The 24372-nt window shown below is 38.5% G+C and overlaps 1 pseudogene; it reads right to left on the bottom strand.

Moving 5' to 3' along the window:
- Positions 1–6917: 6917 nt before the first annotated feature.
- On the bottom strand, positions 6918–10943 carry LOC140611432 (olfactory receptor-like protein OLF4; annotated as a pseudogene).
- Between the last annotated feature and the right edge of the window lie 13429 nt (positions 10944–24372).

The following is a 24372-nucleotide window of genomic DNA, read 5'->3' as shown; positions in this document are numbered from 1 at the left end:
CTAATCAGACCAAAATTCAAAGTCAATTAAATGAGATGCAACCTAAATTGGAGGTCCTAATGCTGAGGGTTAATGAGGTGGAAGAGTGAGCAACATAGAAGACAAGTTGATGGCAAGGAAGGAAGCTGAAGAGAAATGAGAAAAACAATTAAAAGACCATGAGGAAAGGTTAGGGAAATAAATGATAGCCTCAGAAGGAAAAATCTACATATAATTGGGGTTCCAGAAAGCGCCGAGAGGGACAGAGTACCAGAAAGCATATTTGAACAAATCATTCTCAATCATAGTTGAGAACTTCCCTAATTTGAGGAGAGAAACTGTCATTCAGGCCCAGGAGATAGAGAGGTCCCCCACCCAAAAAAAATTTTTTTTTCAACACCTCAACATTAATAGTGAAAATTGCAAATTCCAAAGATAAAGAGAAAACCCTTAAAGCAGCAAGAGACAAGAGATCTCTAACTTATAGGGAGAAATATTAGATTAACAGCAGACCTATCCACAGAGACCTGGCAAGTCAAAAAGGGCTCACAGGATATATCAAGGATACTAACTGAGAAGAACATGCAGCCAAGAATACTTTATCCAGCAAGGCTGTCATTCAGAATAGAAAGAGAGACAAAGAGCTTCCAAGATAGGCAGAAACTGAAAGAATATGTGGCCTCCAAACAGCTCTGCAAGAAACATTAAGGGGGACCCTGTAAAAGAAAGAGGAAGTCCAAAGAAACAATCCACAAAACCAGGGACTGAATAGGTATTATGATGACACTAAATTCATATCTTTCAATAGTAACTCTGAACGTGAATGGACTAAATGATCGCATCAAAAGACACAGGGTTTCAGACTGGATAAAAAAGCAAGACCCATCTATTTGCTGTCTACAAGAGACTCATTTTAAACCCTAGGACACCTCCAGCCTGAAAATGAAAGGGTGGAGAACTATTTACCATTCAAATGATCCTCAAAAGAAAGCTAGGGAAGCAATCCTCATGTCAGATAAATAAAATATTATCCCAAAGACTTTAGTAGGAGATGAAGAGGGACACTATATCAAACTACAAGGATCTATCCAACAAGAGGACCTAAAAATCATAAAAATTTATGCCCATAATGTGGGAGCTGCCAAGTATATCAATCAATTAATAACCGAAGTAAGGACATACTTAGATAATGGTACACTAGTAGTAGAAGAATTCAACATGGCACTTTCTGCAAATGACAGATCTTCTAAGCACAACATCATCAAAGAAACAAGAGCTTTAAATGATACACTGGACCAGATGGATTTCACATGTATATACAGAACTTTGCATCCGAACACAACTGAATACACATTCTTCTCAAGTGCACATGGAACTTTCTCCAGAATAGAACACATGCTGGGTCACAAATCAGGTCTCAACCAATACCAAAAGATTGAGATTGTCCCCTGCATATTTTCAGACCACAATGCTTTGAAACCAGAACTCAATCACAAGAAGAAATTTGGAGGAAATTCAGGCACATGGAGGTTAAAGAGCATCCTAAAAAGAAAATGGGTCAACTACAAAATTAGAGAAGAATTAAAAAGATTCATAGAAACTAATGAGAATGAAGATAAAACCATTAAAAATATTTGGGATACCACAAAAGCAGTCCTAAAGGGGAAATACATCGCAATACAAACATCCCTCAAAAAACTGGAAAAAACCTCAAATACACAAGATAACCTTGCACCTAAAGAAACTGGAGAAAGAACAGCAAATCAAACCTACACTAAGCATAAGAAGAAAGTTAATAAAATTCGAGCAAAACTCAATGAAATAGAGACCAGAAGAACTGTAGAACACATTAACAAAACCAGGAGTTCGTTTTTTGAAAGAATTAATAAGATAGATAAACCATTAGCCAGCCTTATTAAAAAGAAGAGAGAGAAGACTCAAATTAATAAAATCATGAATGAGAAAAGAGAGATCACTACTAATACCAAGGAAATACAAAAGATTTTAAAAACTTATTATGAGCAGCTATACGCCAATAAGTTAGGCAATCTAGAAGAAATAGATGCATTTCTGGAAAACCACATAATTACCAAAACTGGAACAGGAAGAAATAGAAAACCTGAAGAGGCCGATGACCAGGGAGGAAATTGAAGCAGTCATCCAAGACACAAAAGTCCGGGGCCGGATAGCTTCCCAGGTGAATTCTATCAAATGTTTAAAGAAGAAATAATACCTATTCTACTAAAGCTGTTCTGAAAGATAGGAAGGAGCGAATACTTCCAAACTCAGTTTATGAGGCCAGGATCACCTTAATTCCAAAAACAGACAAACACCCCACCAAAAAGGAGAATTATAGACCAATATCCCTGATGAACACAGATGCAAAAATTCTCAACAAGATACTAGCCAATAGGATCCAAAATACATTAAGAAGACTATTCACTTGACCAAGTGGGACCATGTTCATTCCCAGAATGCAACGTTGGTTCAACAATCAATGTGATAGATCATTTCAGCAAGAGAAAAAACAAGAACCATATGATCCTCTCAATAGATGCAGAGAAAGCATTCGACAAAATACAGCATCCATTCCTGATCAAAACTCTTCAGAGTGTAGGGATAGAGGAAACATTCCTCAGCATCTTAAAAGCCATCTAGGAAAAGCCTACAGCAAATATCATTCTCAATGGGGAAGCACTGGGAGCCTTTCCCCTAAGATCAGGAACAAGACACGGATGTCCACTCTTACCACTGCTATTCAACATAGTACTAGAAGTCCTAGCCTCAGCAATCAGGCAACAAAAAGAAATAAAATGCATTCAAATTGGCAAAGAAGAAGTCAAACTCTCCCTCTTCGCCGATGATATGATAATGTACATAGAAAACCCAAAAGACTCCACCCCAAGATTGCTAGGACTCATATAGTAATTTGGCAGTGTGTCAGGATACAAAATCAATGCCCAGATCAGTGGCATTTCTATACACTAACAATTAGACTGAATAAAGAGAAATTAAGGAGTCAATCCCATTTACAGTTGCACCCAAAAGTGTACGATACCTAGGAATAAACCTAACCAAAGAGGTAAAGGATCTATACTCTAAAAACTATGGAACACTTATGAAAGAAATTGAGGAAGACACAAAGAGATGGAATAATATTCCATGCTCATGGATTGGAAGAATTAATATTGTGAAAATGTCAATGCTACCCAGGACAATTTACACATTTAATGCAATCCTTATCAAAATATCATGGACTTTCTTCAGAGAGTTGGAACAAATCACCTTAAGATTTGTGTGGATTCAGAAAAGACCCTGAATAGCCAGGGGAATATTGAAAAAGAAAACCATATCTGGGGGCATCACAATGCCAGATTTCAAGTTGTATTACAAAGCTGTGATCATCAAAAGAGTGTGGTTCTGGAACAGAAACAGACAGATAGATCAATGGAACAGATTTGAGAAACCAGAAATGGGACATCAACTCTATGGTCAATTAATATTTGACAAAGCAGGAAAGACTATCCACTGGAAAAAGGACAATCTCTTCACTAATTGGTGCTGGGAACATTGGATAGCCACATACAGAAAATGAAACTAGACCATTCTCTTGCACCACACACAAAGATAAACTCAAAATGAATGAAAGACCTAAATGTGAGACAAGATTCCATCAAAATCCTAGAGAACACAGGCAACACCCTTTTTGAACTTGGCCACAGCAACTTCTTGCAAGGTACATCTATGAAGACAAGAGAAACAAAAGCAAAAATGAACTATTGGGACTTCATCAAGATAAGAAGCTTTTGCACAGCAAAAGAAACAGTCAACAAAACTACAAGACAACCTACAGAATGGGAGAAGATATTTGCAAATGACCTATCAGATAAAGGGCTAGTATCCAAGATCTATAAAGAACTTCTTAAACTCAACACCAAAGAAACAAACAATCCAATCCTGATATGGGCAAAAACATGACCAGAAATCTCACAGAGGAAGACATAGACATGGTCAACAAGCACATGAGAAAATGCTTCACATCACTGGCCATCAGGGAAATACAAATCAAAACCACAATGAGATACCACCTCACACCAGTGAGAATGGGTAAAATTAAGAAGACAGGAAACAACAAATGTTGGAGAGGATGTAGAGAAAGGGGAACCCTCTTGCACTGTTGGTGGGAATGTGTACTGGTGCAGCCACTCTGGAAAACTGTGTGGAGGTTCCTCAAAGAGTTAAAAATAGATCTGCCCTATGACCCAGTAATGCACTGCTGGGGATTTACCCCAAAGATGCAAATGGAGTGAGAGACCAAGGCACCTTTACCCCCATGTTTATAGCAGCAATGACCACAATAGCCAAACTGTGGAAGGAGCCTCGGTGTCCCTCAAAAGATGAATGGATAAAGAATATGTGGTATATATATATATGAATATATATATTTCATATATATATTCATATATATATGAAATAAATTAAATATATGTATAATGGAATATTACTCAGTCATTGGAATCAACAAATACCCACCATTTTCTTTGACATGAATGGAACTGGAGGGTATTATGCTGAGTGAAGTAAGTCAATCCAAGAAGGACAATCATCATATGGTTTCACTCATACTGGGAATATAAAAGATAGTTTAAGGCCTTATAGGGGAAAGGAGAGAAAATGAGAGGGAAAAATCAGAGAGGGTGACAAAGTATGAGAGACTCCTAACTCTGCGAAATGAACAAGGGTTAGTGGAAGGCGAGGTGGGCAGCAGGATGGGGTGCCCAGGTGATGGGCACTGAGAAGGACACTTGATGGGATGAGCACTGGGTGTTATACGCTATGTTGGCAAATAAAACTCCAATAAAAAATATACAAAAATTTTCAGGAGTCCAACAGTGGGAGATACAGGTTTCCAGATATGAAATGATACGTCACAGGAATAAAAGTTACAGCATAAGGAATACAGTCAGTACCTTGTAATAGATTTGTATGGGGACATATGGGAGCTATAATTATGGTGAGCAGAGAATAATGTTTGAACTTCTCAAATGACTATGTTGTACATTGAAAACAATACACTTTTGAAAAAACTTTTTAGAAAACCGAACTGAGGAGGGCGCTTGATGGAATGAGTAGTGAGTGGTATACTATATGTTTGTAAATCAAACTTCAGTAACAAAATAAAAATTTTTAAATATTTAAAAAATACAAGACAGAATAAAGGCTTACCAAATATGTCCACATCCTTATCAGTACTTATGAAAAGTTTTGAAATTTCTGGACCATGGGGAAATTAAACAGCAGATTGAACAAGGTTGCTAATCAGCTGCCATTAAGATAAAAAGATTAGCTATGACTGCCCAGGTGGGACAAAGGTAATCACAATGGTTCTCCAAATGTTGACAAGGGAGACAAAAGAGTTGGTGTCAGAGAGACTTTGAAAATCCTACCCTGCTGACCCTGAAGGTGGAGAAGAGCCGTGAGCCCAGGAATGCAGGTGGCCAGCAACAGAGACTGGAATTGGAAAGGAAACAGATCCTCCCTCCCTTGAGCCTCTAGAAGGAACTCGACCCTGCAGACATGTTGTTATTAGCCCAATGAGACTCCTTTCTAGCTTTCTGTCTCCAGAATTCTAAGAGCATGTGTTTGTTTTAAGCAACTAGTGTGGCGATATTTTACAGCAGCAGGAGGAACATCATATGGACATAATCAACAGAATTATTTGAGGAAACTGAATACAATCTTCATTCATCCATCAGCTTCTCTTGGGAATGGGCATTTTAAGTTGAAACCCACCGTAGGTAGATAGGAAAATTTATTTTGATTTGGAGGTACACTTCCCCATCAGCTAGGACAGTGAAATCCTCGTGATATAAATGTGAGCATGGTCTGACTCTGAGGCCCCTGATGCTGTGACACAGAAAAGGAACTCAGGATCAAAATCAAGGTCACTTATTGTAATTTACGTCTTTGTGGTTATATTTCTGCATCTTTTTATTTCATGTTGATTCAAATATTCATTCTCATCATGGTACCCTTTCCAACTTCCTGGAAGTTTTCCTTTCAATATAAATGATGAAATCATAAATGTATGTGTACCTATATGAGTGAGCTTATGTAAAAGAAAATGTATACAAACACATACATACACAATGCACAACTTTTACCCTTACCCTTACCTTTGAGGTAAGAAAGGAAGTTCCACAGGTGTCATTCATCCTCACAATAACCACATGGAGTTATGTTCAGTATGCAACACTGCCCTCAGAAATAAGGAGACCAAGGCTCAGGCTCCTTAAATTTTTAGAAATTACCTAATAAAGCACTGGGGCACCTCAGTGGCTCAGTCAGTTAAGCGTCCAACTCTTGATCTCAGATCAGGTTTTTTGGAGTTTTTTTCTTCAGATTTTATCTATTCATGAGAGGCACACAGAGAGAGGCAGAGACATAGGCAGAGGGAGAAGCAGGTTCTCTGCAGGGAGCCTGATGCAGGACTCCATCCCAGATCCCGGGATCACAACCTGAGCCAAAGGCAGGTGCTCAACAACTGAGCTACCCAGGTGCCCCTCAGCTCAGGTTTTGATGTCAGGTTGTGAGTTCAAGCCCCACACTGGGCTCCATGAAGCGTGTAGAGCCTACTTAAAAAACAAAAATCCCCTAACAAAGCAGTTAAAACTCATGTGACAGTGTTTAATTTTACACAAATAGAAACTTGCACTACATACTCTTCATTTTTGTGAAGTTCCTTTCATTCATCAAAGTGTACACTTTACACATGCAGGTTATTGTGTATAATTATTCTCCAGTGATTTATTCAGTGGAAAAAAACCTAATGGTGCATGGCTGCAGGTTGGATCTAAAACATAGGTAGCTAACTATCACTTAAGAGAGGTGGGAGGGGGCACCTCGATGGGTCAGGTAGTTAAATGACTGCCTTTTGCTCAGGTCATGATCTCAGAGTCCTGGGATCGAGTTCTGGATCAGGCTCCCTGCTCAGTGGGGAGTCTGCTTCTCCTTCTTCCCCTCCCCCTGCTCATGCTCTTTCTCTCAAATAAATAAATAATATCTTTAAAAAAAAAGAAGAGTGGGAGACAGCACTTCTAATGGGGAAGAAAGCCAAGCGTTAATATGACTATATGAATAGTGTAATTAAATTTAAGTAATTTACATGGTAAACTAATTTTTATCTATAAATAGATCAACTTACATATAGAAACATAGTAATCTAACCATAAATTGGCTGAAACAGAAGAGCACTATAGCCACATGCAACACCACTATAGCCACACACAATACCATGGATGAGATTTAGAAACACAATGTAGAGATTTTCACCTGACTCCAGATCCATGAGGACTCAGAAGAGATCAGAAATGCTCCCAGCATATAATTCCCTTTGATTGTAATTCCATTAAGGTATCCCATTTGACAAGGAATACCTGTTATAGAACAATAGCTGACTGACATAATAATCAAAGCAAACATGCATGAGGCAATTAGAATATGTGCTGTTTCTTGCTTTGGATATATGATCTGACATTAAGGAGAGACGGCATGATAATTCCATTATTCAAGTTTATTTCTGATGTCTTTACAAACAAGTGACTATATGTGGCCTCCCTTCTGGAGCACTGGGAGAGTTTGAAGGACATGCACATTTGTGCAGAAGAACTGGTGACCCTGAACCACATGACCAGCAGGACATCCAGCTCTCCTGTGAAGCATCCTCTGGTCATGCAGGGAGAAGGGATTTCAGAGAAGGAAGGAGGTATGAAATGGATAATGTTGGTATTGTTCATTGCCATCCCTTAGCATTTGTGACAAATATTAGGAAAGGAGGCTTATTCGTGTGAGAATAGGAAGAGTCAGATTAACAGGTAGCATTGGAAGTTTTCAAGTAGAAACAAGATAATTAGGTAATAAATATATATGACACTATCAACCCTTCACCCAAATGAATAAATCTCTTCAGTTTTTGACACTAATATTCCATGCTTCCACAAATACATGCACAGCATTAAACAGAAATGCTTTGCATAGTAAGATGGGTGTAATGAAATTTTGCTTTCTCATATTTATGGACATCTCTAATGCTAAGAATGCATTAGAACAATGTATTTCTTAAAATTTGTCTTTCCATGTAGATTCCACTGGAAGATATATACTTGCTAATCAGTGTTTGCAGTGACTATGGATGGCTTTCTGGACATTATACTGAATCACAGAATTAAAGCAGGAGACCAGTTAGGAAACACAGTAGCAGGTTTGTAGAGTAAGTGGCTGACATTAAGCTTTTTGATTGTAATGTACATGACTGAAATTATGATTTTGATTTCTGAGGCATCCATTTCAAAGACAGCCATTCAAATTAACATATTGCCAGTTGTATGTATCACATAATTATTATATAAGCTCTGAGGCCACTGCATCAAGGAAGCACCCCTTTAGAAAGCCCTGGTAATCTAGATAACTATCATGAGTGACTCTATTTTTCCCTTTCTGTACCAAATTATATTAGTGTGCTCTTTGTATGGTTTTGTTGTTATTATTTTTAAGCACTGTAGGAAAATATTTTATTACTTTCTCTTTAATTTTTTATTTGAGTATATTGACACACAATATTACATTCGTTTCAGATGTACAACATAGTAATTCAACTCCTCTAAACCTTATGCTGTCTTGACCCCAATTCTAATTGCCCTATGTCCCATTACATCACTAGTACAATATAATTGACTGTATTCCCTAAGCTGTACTTTCCCATTCCTATGACTTAATTCATTCTATAACTCCATTTCCACTCTCCTTTGTCAATTTTGCCCATCCTCCAACTCCACCCATGTTTTAATTCTCCAATAAAAAATGAGCCCACAGACTCCCAGCCACCATACCCATGGACTCCAATGAAGATAGATCCCTCAGTGTCTCTCTCTGTCTCTGTCTCTGTCTCTGTCTCAATGCCTCTCCCCACCCTGCCCTGAGATCTCCCCAAATGGCCTTTGGGCAGCCCATGTATCACCCAGGACCTGTGAATAATAAACCTGGTTTTGTTAGAGTTCTCTGATAGGTGTTGCTGAGGCATGCATTGCAATCCCAATAAGAGGCAAAGGGAAGGTGCAGCCACAGAAGAGGCTCAGAGAAGTCTCTGTGGGAAGGTCCACAAGCACATCGGTACAAGGGAGTGCCCAGGCTTTTCTAGCCTGAGCATCCCTGTCAGTAGCCTGAGTCCTAAACAGAGCAATATTAGAGTCCACATTATCAGGAAGAGGAGTGAAAGTAGTGATGTAAATAGATTGACAGGCTCAAGGTGAAAACTGGGTTTTTGTATTTTTATCTACAATAAAATTATGTAAAAGGCCTAGTGGCTAAGTATAGTTCTTTTTCTTTTTTTTTCTTTTTTTTTTAAGTATAGTTCTTTTTCCATAAGAATAACACAACCCATGATTATTCTTTTTTTTTTTTTTAACCCATGATTATTCTTTTGGGAAATCTAGTAGGGAAAATTTACTTGGCATGATATAGTTATTTGAAATGAAATTATCTTTAAGAAATCCAACATGGGGCAGCCTGGGTGGCTCAGCAGTATAGTGCTGCTTTTAGCAGGGCATGATCCTGGAGACCCGGGATCAAGTCCCAGGTTGGGCTCCCTGCGTGGAGCCTGCTTCTCCCTCTGCCTCTCTCTCTCTCTCTCTGTCTAATAAATATATAAAATCTTTTTTAAAAAGAAATCCAATATGTCCAATGTAAGATACAGAAATTTCTAGGCATTTGTGATCCAAGATTGGGGAAAACACTGGGAATGTCTGAAAATGGACAAAGAGGAAATTGTTTGTATATCAGACAGAGCAGAAGCTTAATAAAGTGAGTTACTTAAATGTATGGATATGTTGAAATCATACAAATGGAAGTTCCAGGAAATAAATATAAGCAGCAGATTCTACTTCCACAGCCTGATCAAATAATAGCAGATCCTGGTTCTGTGACTGTGAGCCCTGCAATCATGGGCACTTCTTCAGACCTGGGACAATTGGCCCTGGTATCACTGGAACCCTAACAATTCTTTTCAGAGCCCTCTTTATGTCTCTGTTCCTCAAGCTGTAGATGAAGGGGTTCAGCATGGGCGTGACCACCGTGTACATCACTGAGGCTATTGCGCTTGCGTGGGAGCTCTGGGGAGCAGCAGAGCTAAGGTACACACCAAGCATTGTACAATAAAATAAACAGACAACTTAGAGGTGAGATGCACAGGTGGAAAATGCTTTATACTTGCCCTGAGCTGATGAGATTCCACGTATGGAGGAAACGATCTTAGAGTAAGAGTAAAGGATCCCAGCAAAAGCACCACCTCCCAGCAGGACAGCTGCAAAATACATCACCAAGTTATTAAGAAATGTATCAGAACAGGCAAGTTGGACCATTTCGTTGAGTTCACAGAAAAAGTGGGGGATATGCAGGTGTGTACAGAAGGAAAGCCGCAACATCATTAGACTTTGTAACAAGGAGTTCAGGATACACATGATCCAGGATGCCATAACCAGCAGTCCACAGAGCAGGGGGTTCATGAAGACCATGTAGTTCAGGGGGTGACAGATGGCCACATACCAGTCATAGGCCATCACACTCAGGAGAAAGACATCCAACACAGCAAAGAGGGTGAAAAAGTACATCTGAGTGATGCAGCCTGCATAGGTGATGACTTTGCTCTGAGTCTGGATGTTCCACAGCATCTTGGGGATGGTGGTGGAGGTGAAACAAATGTCTACAAAGGACAGATTGGCAAGGAAGAAGTACATGGGGGTGTGGAGATGGGAGTCAGAGCTGACGGCCAGGATGAGGAGCAGGTTTCCAAACACAGTGATGAGGTACATGGAGAGGAAAAGCCCGAAAACGAGGGGCTGCTGTTCTTGTTCCTCTGAAAATCCCAGAAGAAAAAATTCAGAAATTTGTGTATCATTTCCTGATTCCATGTGGTGGAGGTGACTTCTGGGAAAGAACAAAATAGCTTGACTGATTTTCATACAAACTTGCATTATTCACATATTTGAAATGTTACATTTTATATTTTGCCATCCAGAAATTTATTTTAGTATTCTATGTATGTACATCATCTCCTGTAGGGGATCCCCATGTCATCTTAGTTATTCAATTTTTCTTCCAATACTCTTTCACTTAATGGTTTATATATTCTACAGTTTTAATGAAATATCCTTCCAATTTTAAAGATTATAAATTGAGTGCTTACCAATTGTTAAGCAAGGAGTCTAGAGTACTAAAGAACAAATGTCTCTAAAATTCAATGATGAAGCAAATAATGAAATTAAATATCACTTCAGATGGGACACCTGGGTGGCTCAGTTGATTAAGTGTCCGACTCCTGGTTTTGGTTCAGGTCATGCTTCAAGGTTGTGGAAATGAGCTCTGTACCCAGCTATGCTGAGCACACAGTCTGCTTGGGATTTTCTCCCTTTGTTTCACTCCCCTCTGCCTCTCTCTGTGCTCTCTTCTCTCTCTCTCTCTCTCTCTCTCTCTCTATCTCAAATAAATAAAACCTTTTATTTATTTTATTTTTTATTTTTTATTTTTTTAGATTTTATTTATTTATTTATTCATGTGCACCGGGAGCCCGATGTGGGATTCGATCCCGGGTCTCCAGGATCGCGCCCTGGGCCAAAGGCAGGCGCCAAACCGCTGCGCCACCCAGGGATCCCAATAAAACCTTTTAAAATGCTACTTCAGATGGTGATAGGTAGAAGATAGAGTGAATGGGGTATTCTATTTTCATGAATATTTAGGCCAATTCTGCAAACAAGGTGACATTGGAATAAGACCTCAAGTTAGGGAGGGAAGTAGGTGAAGGATTATGTGGGGAGTGGTGCCTGGTAGAGGGAATGACCAGTGCAAAGGCCCCAAGGAATCTATTTGTATCAAATGTTCAGAGAGAAGTACAACTATTGCTGCAAGGAGAATTAGTAGGAGGAAGACTGAGGAGAGACACGGTCAGACATGCAGAGGGGGGAAGTGGCCTATCTGCTATCTCTGGAAACTCAAGGCACAGGGACTTCCCTATCCACACTGCCTCTCCCACTGTGTTCATCCTGTTGCAAAGGCATCCCAGGAATTGAGCCAGATCCACTTCTTAGTGGCCTGTCTTGATTAAGTTCTGGCCCCTGGATTGTGTCACCTTGGGATTTATGAGTCCTGGCACCCTGCTGTAGGTACTGATCATGCTCTGCAAGTCATACAGCCACAAGACACTGTGGCCTCCTGGGTTGTGTTATTTCCCTGTCTTTCTCAGCCCTACCATCTTGGTGATGCCAAGAATGGATTCAATCCAAGTAGGTCAGGTCAGTGATTTTTCCACTGCAAAATGCAGAAATTTCAATTCTTAAGCCTCCTGTGGAAAAATAAACTTGGGGCTCCAGCTGGTATGGCTGTTTTACGTCTTGTAAGCTCAGGAGGGCTCTGAAAAACTGTGGGTTTCTTTAGTTTTGGCAACTTTCCACACAGGAATCCATTCCCTGATGCCTACCAAAAATAGTAAGAGAACAAAATAAACTTCCAAAAGACAAAAATAGTGATATATTTCTGTTGTCAAATAATAGCACCCATGATAGACCCAAGAGAAAATGAGCAAAGAGATCAATCAATACTTCACAAAAGGAACTATGCACAAAATAGCAAAACATGGGCATTTTTAAAGTCAAGCATAGAAATTTTGTTTTCCTTGTACCTCCTCCATTATTTGACCAGTTCATTTTTATGAATTTGATAGGGGATGAGATTAGCTTCTTTATTCCTTTTCTTTTTTCCCCAAGTTTTACATACTTCCACTACTCTCCACCCAATGGAGGGCTCAAACTCACCACTCTGAGATCAAGAGTCACATACTCCTCTGAGCCAGCCTGGTGCCTCTCCTTTATCCCTTTTTTTGGTGGCATTCTTTCATTGATATTCTTGGGCTTTGGGTATTGATCTGTCCTTAACAAGCCCAGTGGGCACCTCTAATCCTCATTCTAGATTCCATTCCATGTACAAAGGCCTCCCAAGACCATGCTCTATAAATTCTTTTGATATTATGACAGTCTTTTTATTTTTTTATTTATAAATTTATTTTTTATTGGTGTTCAATTTGCCAACATATAGAATAACACCCAGTGCTCATCCCATCAAGTGCCCCCCTCAGTGCCAGTCACCCAGTCACCCCCACCCCCCGCCCACCTCCCCTTCCACCACCCCTAGTTCATTTCCCAGAGTTAGGAGTCTCTCATGTTCTGTCTCCCTTTCTGATATTTCCTTTTTTTGTTTTGTTTTGTTTTTTTCCTTTCTGATATTTCCCACTCATTTTGTCTATCTTTTTATACTGAATAAGGTTTTTCATATGATTATGCCTGAGGACATGATGTCATCCACAGATTCATATCATTGTACTCTGTCCTCACTGTTACAATGGGGGATTCAGAGGTGCAGGGAATTCACCTTCTTTGTTCACTTTTGGTTTTTTTCCACAAAGGTATATGACTATATTTGCTGAATATACAAACAAACCTAAGAACATAAAAAGTTATAGAATAAAAATAATGAAGGCGTAATGAAGCCAGGTTAAAATGAATAGTGTCGAGAACCTATTTTCCCAGATTTAGGGGGAGGGTGAGGGTGAGGGTGTGTCTCCAGTATCCTGCAGCTCAGAGATTTCTCCGGAGAGTAAAACCCCTGACTTCTATTGGGGTGAGAATGAACTGGGCAGATATCCACCAACCTGAGGCAAGGAGGGGATTTGGGACTCTAAATATTTTGTATTTTTTAATACTTTTTGAATAGAAATTCAATTGTTACTTGTTTTATCTCTCTTCATACCCATTTTCAGAAATATTACCAATACTTAAAAGTTTGGGGTCTTCTCCAAAATAACTCAGCTGCTTCTTAGCTTTTCTTATCATGCATTCAAGAACCCACTTTCCCAGATTTAGGGTTAGGGTTAGGGTTATATTTAGGGGTAGGGCAAGGGTTACTTTTGGAGCTAGGGTTAGAGTTAGATTTTTTGAAAGGGCTGGTGTTAAGGTTAGGTTATATACCCTACATCCTACAGTTCAGAGATCTCTCCAGAGAACAAAACCTGTGTCTTCTGCTAGGATGACACTAGACAGAGTATACATCCACCATGCTGAGGCAGAAGAAGTTGGAGATCTCAATACTCTTTATTTTTCCTTTTTTTTTCATTTCAATTCAAATAATCTACATATAGTACATCATTATTTTCAGATACACTATATACTGTGTCCAGTAATTCTTTGGTTGCATATATAACACTCAGTGCTCTTTAAATTGTTATTTAGTTGCCTCTGGTTTTATTTCTGTCTTCACACCCATCTTCAGAAATATTATCAATTCTTTTTTTTTTAAGTTTTTATTTAAATTCCAGTTAGTTAACATACTGTGTAGTATTAGTTTCAGGAGTTGAATTTAGTGATCCAACTAAATTCCATACACCACCCATTGCTCATCACAATTGCCTTCCTTCATCCTTCATTTCATCCATTCTCTCAACCCCACCCCTCTGGTAACCAGCAATGGTTCTCTAGAGTGAAGAATCTGTTTCCTGGTTTGCCTCTGTATCTCTCTTTTTTCCATAGGCTTGGTTGTTTTGTCTCCTAAATTCATGAGAAGAAAACCTGTATGGCAGCCTAGTTATTCTTTTTTTTATATTTTATTTATTTATTCATGAGAGACACAGAGGGCAAGGAAGAGACACAGCAGAGGGAGAAGCAGGCTCCATGCGGGGAACTAGATGTGGAACTCAATCCCCGGACTCCAGGATCACACTATGAGCCAAAGGCAGACGCTCAACTGCTGAGCCACCCAGGCATCCTCAGCCTAATTATTCTGAAGTGGAACCCAAATATTAAACAACTGGCAATATTTTTTAAATTGCTCGAAGTTAGAGATAAAAGCAGAAGGAACAATTGGATATCTATTTAAAGAGAATTTAGACCTTCAAATCCCCTCTTGCCTCTACTCAGTTGATGGCTGTGATTTTTTTTTAATTTTTATTTATTTATGATAGTCGCAGAGAGAGAGAGAGGCAGAGACACAGGCAGAGGGAGAAGCAGGCTCCATGCACCGGGAGCCCGACGTGGGACTCAATCCCGAATCTCCAGGACTGCGCCCCGGGCCAAAGGCAGGCGCCAAACCGCTGCGCCACCCAGGGATCCCATGGCTGTGATTTTTTTTTCACCCCAGCAGAAATCTGGGGTATTATTTTCTGAAGAGTTCTCTGAACTTCAGGATGCTAGACACATACCCAAACCCTAACCCTAGTCCCACCTTAATGCCTAACCCTAACCGAGGCCTAACCCTCTGGAGGGGTCCCTGAAATGCAAGATGCCATGCACATACCCTCGCTCTGACCCTAAATATAACTGTAACCCTAACCCTAACTCTAATCCTAGACCTGAAGAAAAAAAGATGCAATATATTTATAATTAATATATAATTAAAATAATAATATATATAATTAATATATCAATATATGATATAATATATAATTATATATAATATAATATAATATAATATATAATATATATGAATTATATTCATATATAATGAATTATATAATATTAATATTGTATTATAAATGAAAAATTAAGAAATATTATATTATAATATATTACTATATTGTATTATAATATATTATCATATATATGATTCCATCATATGATATATAATAATATATCATATATATGATGGAATATTACTCAGCCATCAAAAAGAATAAAATCTTACCATTTGCAACAACATGGATGGAGCTAGAGAGTATTATACTAAGGGAAATAAGTCAGTCAGAGAAAGACAAATACCATATGATTTCACATGTATGGAGTTTAAAGGGAAAAAATGATCAAGTGGGAAAAAAAGAGAGAGAAACCAAGAAACAGACCCTTAACTATAGAGGACACACTGATGGCTACCAGAGAGGATGTGGGTGAGGAATTAGAGAAATAGTTGATGGGGATTTAGGAGTGCACTTGTTCAAAATCAAATGCCCAGCAATTTTACTACTAGGTATTTACCCCAAAGATACAAATGTAGTGATCTGAAGGCGTACCTGTACCCCAATGTTCATAGCAGCAATGTCCCCAGTAGCCAAACTGTGGAAAGAGCCAAGATGTCCATCCACAGATGAATGGATAAAAAAGATATGCTGTGTGTGTATACATACATATATACTCAGCCATCAGAAAAAAATGAACTTACCATTTACATCGATGTGGTTGGAACTGGCAGGTAATATACTGAATGAAATAAGTCAATCAGAGAAAGACAATTATCATCTTATTTCATTCATATGTGGAATATAAGAAACACTTCAGATAATCATCGGGGAAGGGAGAGAAAACTAAATCAAGCCAATCAGAATAGTCATCATATATATAAAGTTTGCTAAAACTGAGGGATAGTTTAAGAAAACAAGAAATGTCCTTTCACCCAGCAGCCTGGGGGAAGAAACTTACAGAGCTATTATATTCTTTGTGGTTGGAACTTTTAAACTGATAGCTAAGGAATTACTATTAATTTGCTGACATTAAAGTGTTATAAGATTGAAGACAGAACCTGAAGACAACTGTGTTCCAAATACTGATTTTCTTTATTTTCCCTCATGATTAAAGGATTTTTTTATTGCTTAGGGATTTGGTATTTCCCTTTTTTTCTTAATTTTTAGTTCAGGGGTAGAATTTAGTGATTCATCAGTTGCATGTAACACCCAGTGCTCATTACATCATGTGCCCCACTTAATGCCCATCAAGAGTTACCCCATCTCTTCACCACCCCTTCCAGCAACCCTGTTTGTTTCCTAGAGTTCAACGTCTCTTACATCTTGCCTCTGTCTGTTTTTTTCATATGTTATTTTTCCTTACCTTCCCCTATGTTAATCTGTTTTTTTCCTTAAATTCAACATATGAGTGAAATCATATGGTATCGGTCTTCATCTGACTGACTTATTTCACTTAGCATAATACACTCTAGCTCCACCCACATAAAACACTAATAATCTTTAACTGAGGGTTTCTCTGTCTATGCACCAACGACATTCTGGCCAGACCCTGCCCTAGGTGGGGTGTGTCCTGTGTATGATAGGGTGTTTAGAGCATCTCTGGCCTCCACTCACCCCTCTCCAGTGTGACAGGCAAAGTTGGCTTCAGACAGTGACCAATGACCCCCAGGGGACAAAATCACACCTGATTAGAACCACACATTGAACTTAACAATATCAACATATTTTTTCTAACATTGCTACAATAATAATTTAATGATCAACAATATGAAAGGCATTCAAGAGTCTGAGCTGCAGTCACTCTGTGAAATTGACATTAGCACTGAATTAATACATTAATTACCTAATCAAGCAAACGAACACAGTGATCACTGGATCTGGGCTAAGTTGGATTGGATCTCAGATGATGACGGGTCCATGTTCTTGGCTTCCATTCTCTCTGACCCTCTCATCCACAGTACACTTGTGAGTTGGACTCACCTGGCTGAGGTGTCTGACAGGAAGGACACCTTGGAAAGGAAATCTGACTTCCTCCCTGGACAGCAGAGAATAGGGACTCAAGCTCTGTCCTCAGCCAAGGCAGCAGGAAGGAGTGTAGCATTGGCCCCCAGCCAGAATTAGGACTTGGAACAACCAGACAAGGAGCATGACCCTTCCCGTCCAAAGTTGCAGGGGCTGAGGGACTGGAGATGAGGAGATATTTACAGTTCCCTGTGTCTGCTCATTGGATACACTTATTCTTGTTACTCCAACATGGTTCCCAAGTGGAAAACTGTTTTGCACACAAAGGAAATTGTTCTAATGAACCTCTGTTCCCAAGAGACACATTCAGAAGTAGTGACTCCACTGAGGTTTTTTTTTTAACTCCCTTTCCCTGAACATGCTGTCTTCCTGATGTGTGAATCCCCTAGTATCTTATTCCACCTCAAAGTTGTAATTTTCTCCAAGTCTATGACTGAGTAATCTACCTGGGTTAGGTCTCTTGATCTTCAAAGCACTGACATGTGGTGGGGACCCAGGCCTGCTATCTCCAGATAGGCTCTATTATTCTTTTCAAGAAAGTGGAGAAGTGGGTTCCTATGATAATATACTTTGGCCACTACACACAATGACTTAAAGACACATTTGCCATTACAATTAGGAATTTCTCCATCTCAAGTTAAAAGCTGTCACCTGTCCCTTGTTGTAAAATGTTTATTAATTCTAAGTTATATTCCTAGGCCTTTCTGAGAGCTATCACCTATCCTGACACTTTATAGGAATTGTTTGATTTTGTTCTTGAAAATGTGTTATCCCTGAGAAAGTACATTTCTCAGCTCCATTCTCCATGCAGGAGTGGCACTTGGTTACATATAGTGATCTGCCCCAAGTTAATGCTCAAGTATGTGGTGAGCTTTGAGGTGTCATTCTCTCAGGATGCTTCTAGTTCTCAAGCTCTGGAGCAGTGGTTCTCAACCAGAAATGAATTTTCCCCTGGAGAAGCCTGGTAATGTCTGATGCTCTAAACACCTACATCCACAAGAAAGCATCCTCCAAAAATAGGGCTACACTGTCCCAAATGTCAAAGGGAACAAGTGAGAAAACCTTTTCTGGACCAGCACTTCTCCAACTTCAAATTGTCTACAACTTGTACATGAATCCACATGGATTCCACTACAAATACAGAATCTGGTCACAAGTCCAGGTGGCCCAAAGATTCTGCCTTTTGGCAAGCTCTCAGTTGCTGTTGATGTTTGGGTCCAGCTGAGGACCGATCACTCTTTAATTAGCAAGGCTGTGATCCTGTGTTAGAGTTAGGTGTAGGTAATTTTAGGTCTCCAAGCCAAAAATCATCATTGCAGGGATGCCTGGCTGACTCAGCGGTTGAGCATCTGCCTTCGGCCCAGGGTATGATCCTGGGGTCCTGGGATCAAGTCCCACGTCGGGCTCCCTGCATGGAGCCTGCTTTTCTCTCTGCCTGTGTCTCTGCCTCTCTCTGTGTCTCTTATGAATAAATAAATTAAATATTTTTAAAAAATCATCATTGAATATACTTTGAAGGAATAGGATATTCATTCTAGAGGCTGTGTAAATTCTGTGTTTATTTCTTTTATATATAGTCCTTGAATGACACATATTAAAATACTTCTGAAAAAATGTTTTGGAAAGCATAATAAAGCCCTCCAAAATATGTGCATATCCTAATCCCCAGTACCTATGCACATAATACCATTTGTAGCAAGGAAGAATTAAGGTGGCACACTGAACAGAGTTGCTAATCAACTTACCTTCAGATAAAATATTAACAAGGTTTAGAGATATCAGAACGCATTGTGTACTGTTGATGAAACTGCATGTTGGTGAAGCCACTGTGAAATACAGTACTAAGAAAAAATAGAATTAACATATGATCCTGTATTTTTACTTGTATTTACCCAGAGAAAACAAAAACATTAATTAGAAAAACTAAATGCATCCCTATGTTTATTTGCAGCATTGTTTACAATAACTTATATATGGAAACAGCCCAGTGTCCATTGATAGATGAATGTATGATAGATTTATTTATATGTGGAGATATATATATATATATGTTTTACTATCCATCATATACATATAAAAATGGAAAATATAGTATAAGGCAAGATTTCATTCTTAGCTATGCCTAACCAATATTCTATATTATATATGTATATAAAATAAATATATATATATTATATATATATATATATATATCACTTGTTGTGATGAGCATGAGGTGATGTATGGAAGTGTTGAATCATTATATTGTACCCCTGAAACTAAGAAAACACTGTATGTTAATTATCCAAGAATTTAAATTTTTTTAAAGAAGAAATAAAAGATAAATTGATTAACCATAATTGCAGGTGGGACTTAGATAATCACAATGGTTCCCATATGTTGATGGGGGGTGGGAGGCAAAAGAGATGGTGTCAGAGAGACTGAAAATCCTATCCTGTGGCTCTGAAGGTGGAGAAGAGCCATGAACCCAGGAATGCAGAAAGCCAGCAAGAAAGACTGCACTTGGAAAGGAAACAGATCCTCCCTTGAGGCTCTAGAAGGAACTCAACCCTGCAGACATGTTGTTAATAACTTAATGAGACTCCTTCCAAGCTTCTACTCCAGAACTGTAAGAACACCGACATGTTTGCTCCAAGCAACTAGTGGGGGGATATTTTGCATCAGCAGGAGAATCTCATATGGATATAGTCAATAAAATTATTTGAGGGAACTGAGTTTAAGCCTCTCAATTAAATCACCAGCTTCCCTTGGATAAGGGCAATTTACATTAAAAGCCCACAGTAGGTAAAAAGGAATTTTAAATCGATGTGGTTATACTTTGCCCTATCAGCTAGTACAGTGAATTCCTCATGGCATAAATGTGAGTGTGGTCTGACTCTGAGGCCTTTGAGACAGTGACATAGGAAAGGAACTCATGTTCAAAATTAAGTTCACTCACTGTAATTTACATCTTTTTCTGCATTTCTGCATCTTTTAATTTCACATAAATTCAAAATTTCATTCTTTTTTAGTGCTATCCTCTCCAGCTTCCTCAAGATTCCTGTCAACAGACAGGAAACCACAAATGTTGGAGAGGATGCGGAGAAAAGGGAACCCTCTTACACTGTTGGTGGGAATGTGAACTGGTGCAGCCACTCTGGAAAACTGTGTGGAGGTTCCTCAAACAGTTAAAAATATACCTGCCCTACGACCCAGCAATTGCACTGTTGGGGATTTACCCCAAAGATACAAATGCAATGAAACGCCGGGACACTTGCACCCCGATGTTTCTAGCAGCAATGGCCACTATAGCCAAACTGTGGAAGGAGCCTCGGTGTCCAACGAAAGATGAATGGATAAAGAAGATGTGGTTTATGTATACAATGGAATATTACTCAGCTATTAGAAATGACAAATACCCACCATTTGCTTCAACGTGGATGGATCTGGAGGGTATTATGCTGAGTGAAGTAAGTCAGTCGGAGAAGGACAAACATTATATGTTCTCATTCATTTGGGGAATATAAATAATAGTGAAAGGGAAAATAAGGGAAGGGAGAAGAAATGTGTGGGAAATATCAGAAAGGGAGACAGAACGTAAAGACTGCTAACTCTGGGAAACGAACTAGGGGTGGTAGAAGGGGAGGAGGGCGGGGGGTGGGAGTGAATGGGTGACGGGCACTGGGTGTTATTCTGTATGTTAGTAAATTGAACACCAATAAAAAATAAAAAATAAAAAAAATAAAAAAAATAAAAATAAAAATTAAAAAAAAAAAAAAAAAGATTCCTGTCAACATAAAAAATGAAACCATAAATGTGTCTGTGTGTTTACATGTATGAGTAAGCTTATTTGAAAGGAATTGGTTTTTTTTATATAATAAATTTATTTTTTATTGGTGTTCAATTTGCCAACATACAGAATAACACCCAGTGCTCATCCCGTCAGGTGCCCCCCTTAGTGCCTGTCACCCATTCACCCCACCCCCCGCCATCCTCCCCTTCCATCACCCCTAGTTTGTTTCCCAGAGTTAGGAGTCTTTATGTTCTGTCTCCCTTTCTGATATTTCCTACCCATTTCTTCTACCTTCCCCTCTATCCCTTTCACCATTATTTATATTCCCCAAATGAATGAGGCCATATAATGTTTGTCCTTCTCTGATTGACTTACTTCACTCAGCATAATACCCTCCAGTTCCATCCACATTGAAGCAAATGGTGGGTATTTGTCATTTCTAATGGCTGAGTTGTATGCAAACACACACATATCCAAGACAAAATGATTACTCTCAAATGTTTTCTTTGAGGTAAAAAAGGAAGTTCCTCACATTTTATTTATTAACCAAAATGTCCATATAAACATATATTTAGAATCCCACATTACCTGCAGAAATAGGGAATATTATACTTAGGATGCTTAAATGTTTAGTAATTACCTAACAAAGCAGTTAAAAGTTATGTAACAGTCTTAATTATACACAAATAGAAACATGCACTGCGGACTCTTCATTTTCGTGCTTGTCTTTTAATTCACCAAAGTGTACACTTTATATGCAGGTTATTGTGTGTAGTTATACTCCAATGATTTAACTCAGTGGAACAAATCAAATGGTACATGGATACAGGTAAGATCTAGAGCATAGATAGCTGATTCTTACTTACAAAGGGGTGATATATAGCAATTCTAATGGGGAAAAAAGCCAAGTGTTAATTAAGGATGTATAACAATGGAATTAAATCTAATTCACATTATAAACCAATTTTTTAATAGAATATTAACCTACATATGGAAAAGTAATAATAAAAGCCCATAAATCGGCTGAGTTAGAAAAGCACTACAGCCACACAACACTATGAATGAATTTAGAAAAACTGTCTAGAGATTCACACCTGACTCTTGATCCATGAGACCCAGCAGATATCAGAAATGCTCCCTAGCATATAATTCCATTTGACTGTAAATGTATTATGACATCCCATTTGGCAAGGACAGCCTGTTACACAGCAAGAGCTGACTGACACAATAATCCAAGCAAATGCTCATGGGACAATTAGAATGCATGCTGCTTTCTATTTGTGGCATATGATCTGACATTAAGGAGAACAGGCATGATCATTCTGTTATTCAAGTTTATTTCCAATTATTTTATGAGGAAGTGACCATATGTGGGCTTCTTTCTGGATTTCTGGGAGAATTTAAAAACTGGAGACCATGATCCACATGACCAGCAGGATATATGGCTCCTGTATGAAGCATCCTCTGATCATGCAAGTAGAAGAGATTTCAGACCAGGAAGGAGGTACAAAATGGATGATTCTAATACTATTCTTTTCCCGTCCCTTAGCATTTTTGACAAATATTAGGAAAAATGACTTATTTTATGTTACAATATAAGAGTCATATTAGCAGATACCATTGGAAATTTTCAAGCAGAAACAGGAAGATAACTTGCCAATAAAATGTAGAAGACATAAGGCAATTCTTCACCTCAATAAACCCCCTCTGTTGTGGACACCAATCATCTATGCTTCAATAAATATATGCACAGCCTGAAAAATAAATATTTTGGATAGTAATAAAATGAGTAGTTTACAATGTTACACCCTGCAGTTTCCTAAATATTATTTTGACATACATAGTATAATTAGCATACAATATAATATTAGCTTTAGGGGTACAATACAGTGAGTCAGCAGATCTGAATATTACCTATTGCTTATCATGATAAGTGTACTCTTAATCCTCATCACCTATTTCACCCATCCCCCCACCCACATTCCCTCTGGCAACCACCACTTTGTTCTCCATATTGAAGAGTCTGGTTTTTGTTTATCTCTTTTTATCTTTGTTGTTTTGTTTCTTAAAATCCACATATGAGTCAAACATGGCATTTGTCTTTCTCTGACTGATTGATTTCACTTAGCATTATACCCTCCACATCTATTTATGTTCTAAATGTTTACATCAAAATAAAAAGCTTCTGCACAGCAAAGGAAACAATCAACAAAACAAAAACACAATGTATTTAATGGGAGAAGATACTTCCAAATGATATAACCAATATCATTGGTTTGGATATTATTAAAATTTTGGATATTAACCAATATGGGGTTAATATCTAAAATATATAAATAACTTATGCAAGTCAATACCAAAAAAATCAATAAAAAAATTCAATTTTAAAAATAGCCAGAAGACACAAATGGCTATCCAAAGAAGACATCCAGATGACCAACAGACACATGAAAAGATGCTCAGCAGCTTTTCATAATCAGGGATGTGGTGAATATATACAACGGAATAATACTCAGCCATCAGAAGAGACAAATACCCAACATTTGCTTTGACATGGATGGAACTACAGGGTATTATGCTGAATGAAATAAGTCAATTGGAGAAGGACAATCATCATATGGTTTCCCTCATATGTGTAATATAAGAAATAGTAAAAGGATTATAAGGGAAAATAGGGGAACTCAGTGGGAAAAAATAGAGACAAACCATGAAAAACTCCTAAGTCTGGGAAACAAACAAATGGTTGCAGAGGAGGTGGGGGAGGGGATGGGGTAACTGGGTGATGGCACTGAGGAGGGCACTTGATGGCATGAGCACTGGGAGTTATACTATATGCTGGCAAATGAGATAATCACCCCATGCCTATCAGAATACCTAAATTAACCACACTGGAAACAATTATGTTGGTGAGGATGTGGAGAAAGGGGAATCCTCTTTCACTATTGGTGAGAATGCAAACTGGTGCAAGCACTGAGAAAACAGTATGGCAGTTCTCAAAAATTAAAAATAGAACTACCCTATGATCCAGGGATCCTACTTCTGGGTATTTACA

The sequence above is a fragment of the Canis lupus genome, chromosome 19, assembly GCF_048164855.1.
Source record: "Canis lupus baileyi chromosome 19, mCanLup2.hap1, whole genome shotgun sequence".
Taxonomy (NCBI): domain Eukaryota; kingdom Metazoa; phylum Chordata; class Mammalia; order Carnivora; family Canidae; genus Canis; species Canis lupus.
The sequence above is the reverse complement of the archived record's forward strand: the minus strand, read 5'-3'. Positions and strand labels throughout refer to the sequence as shown.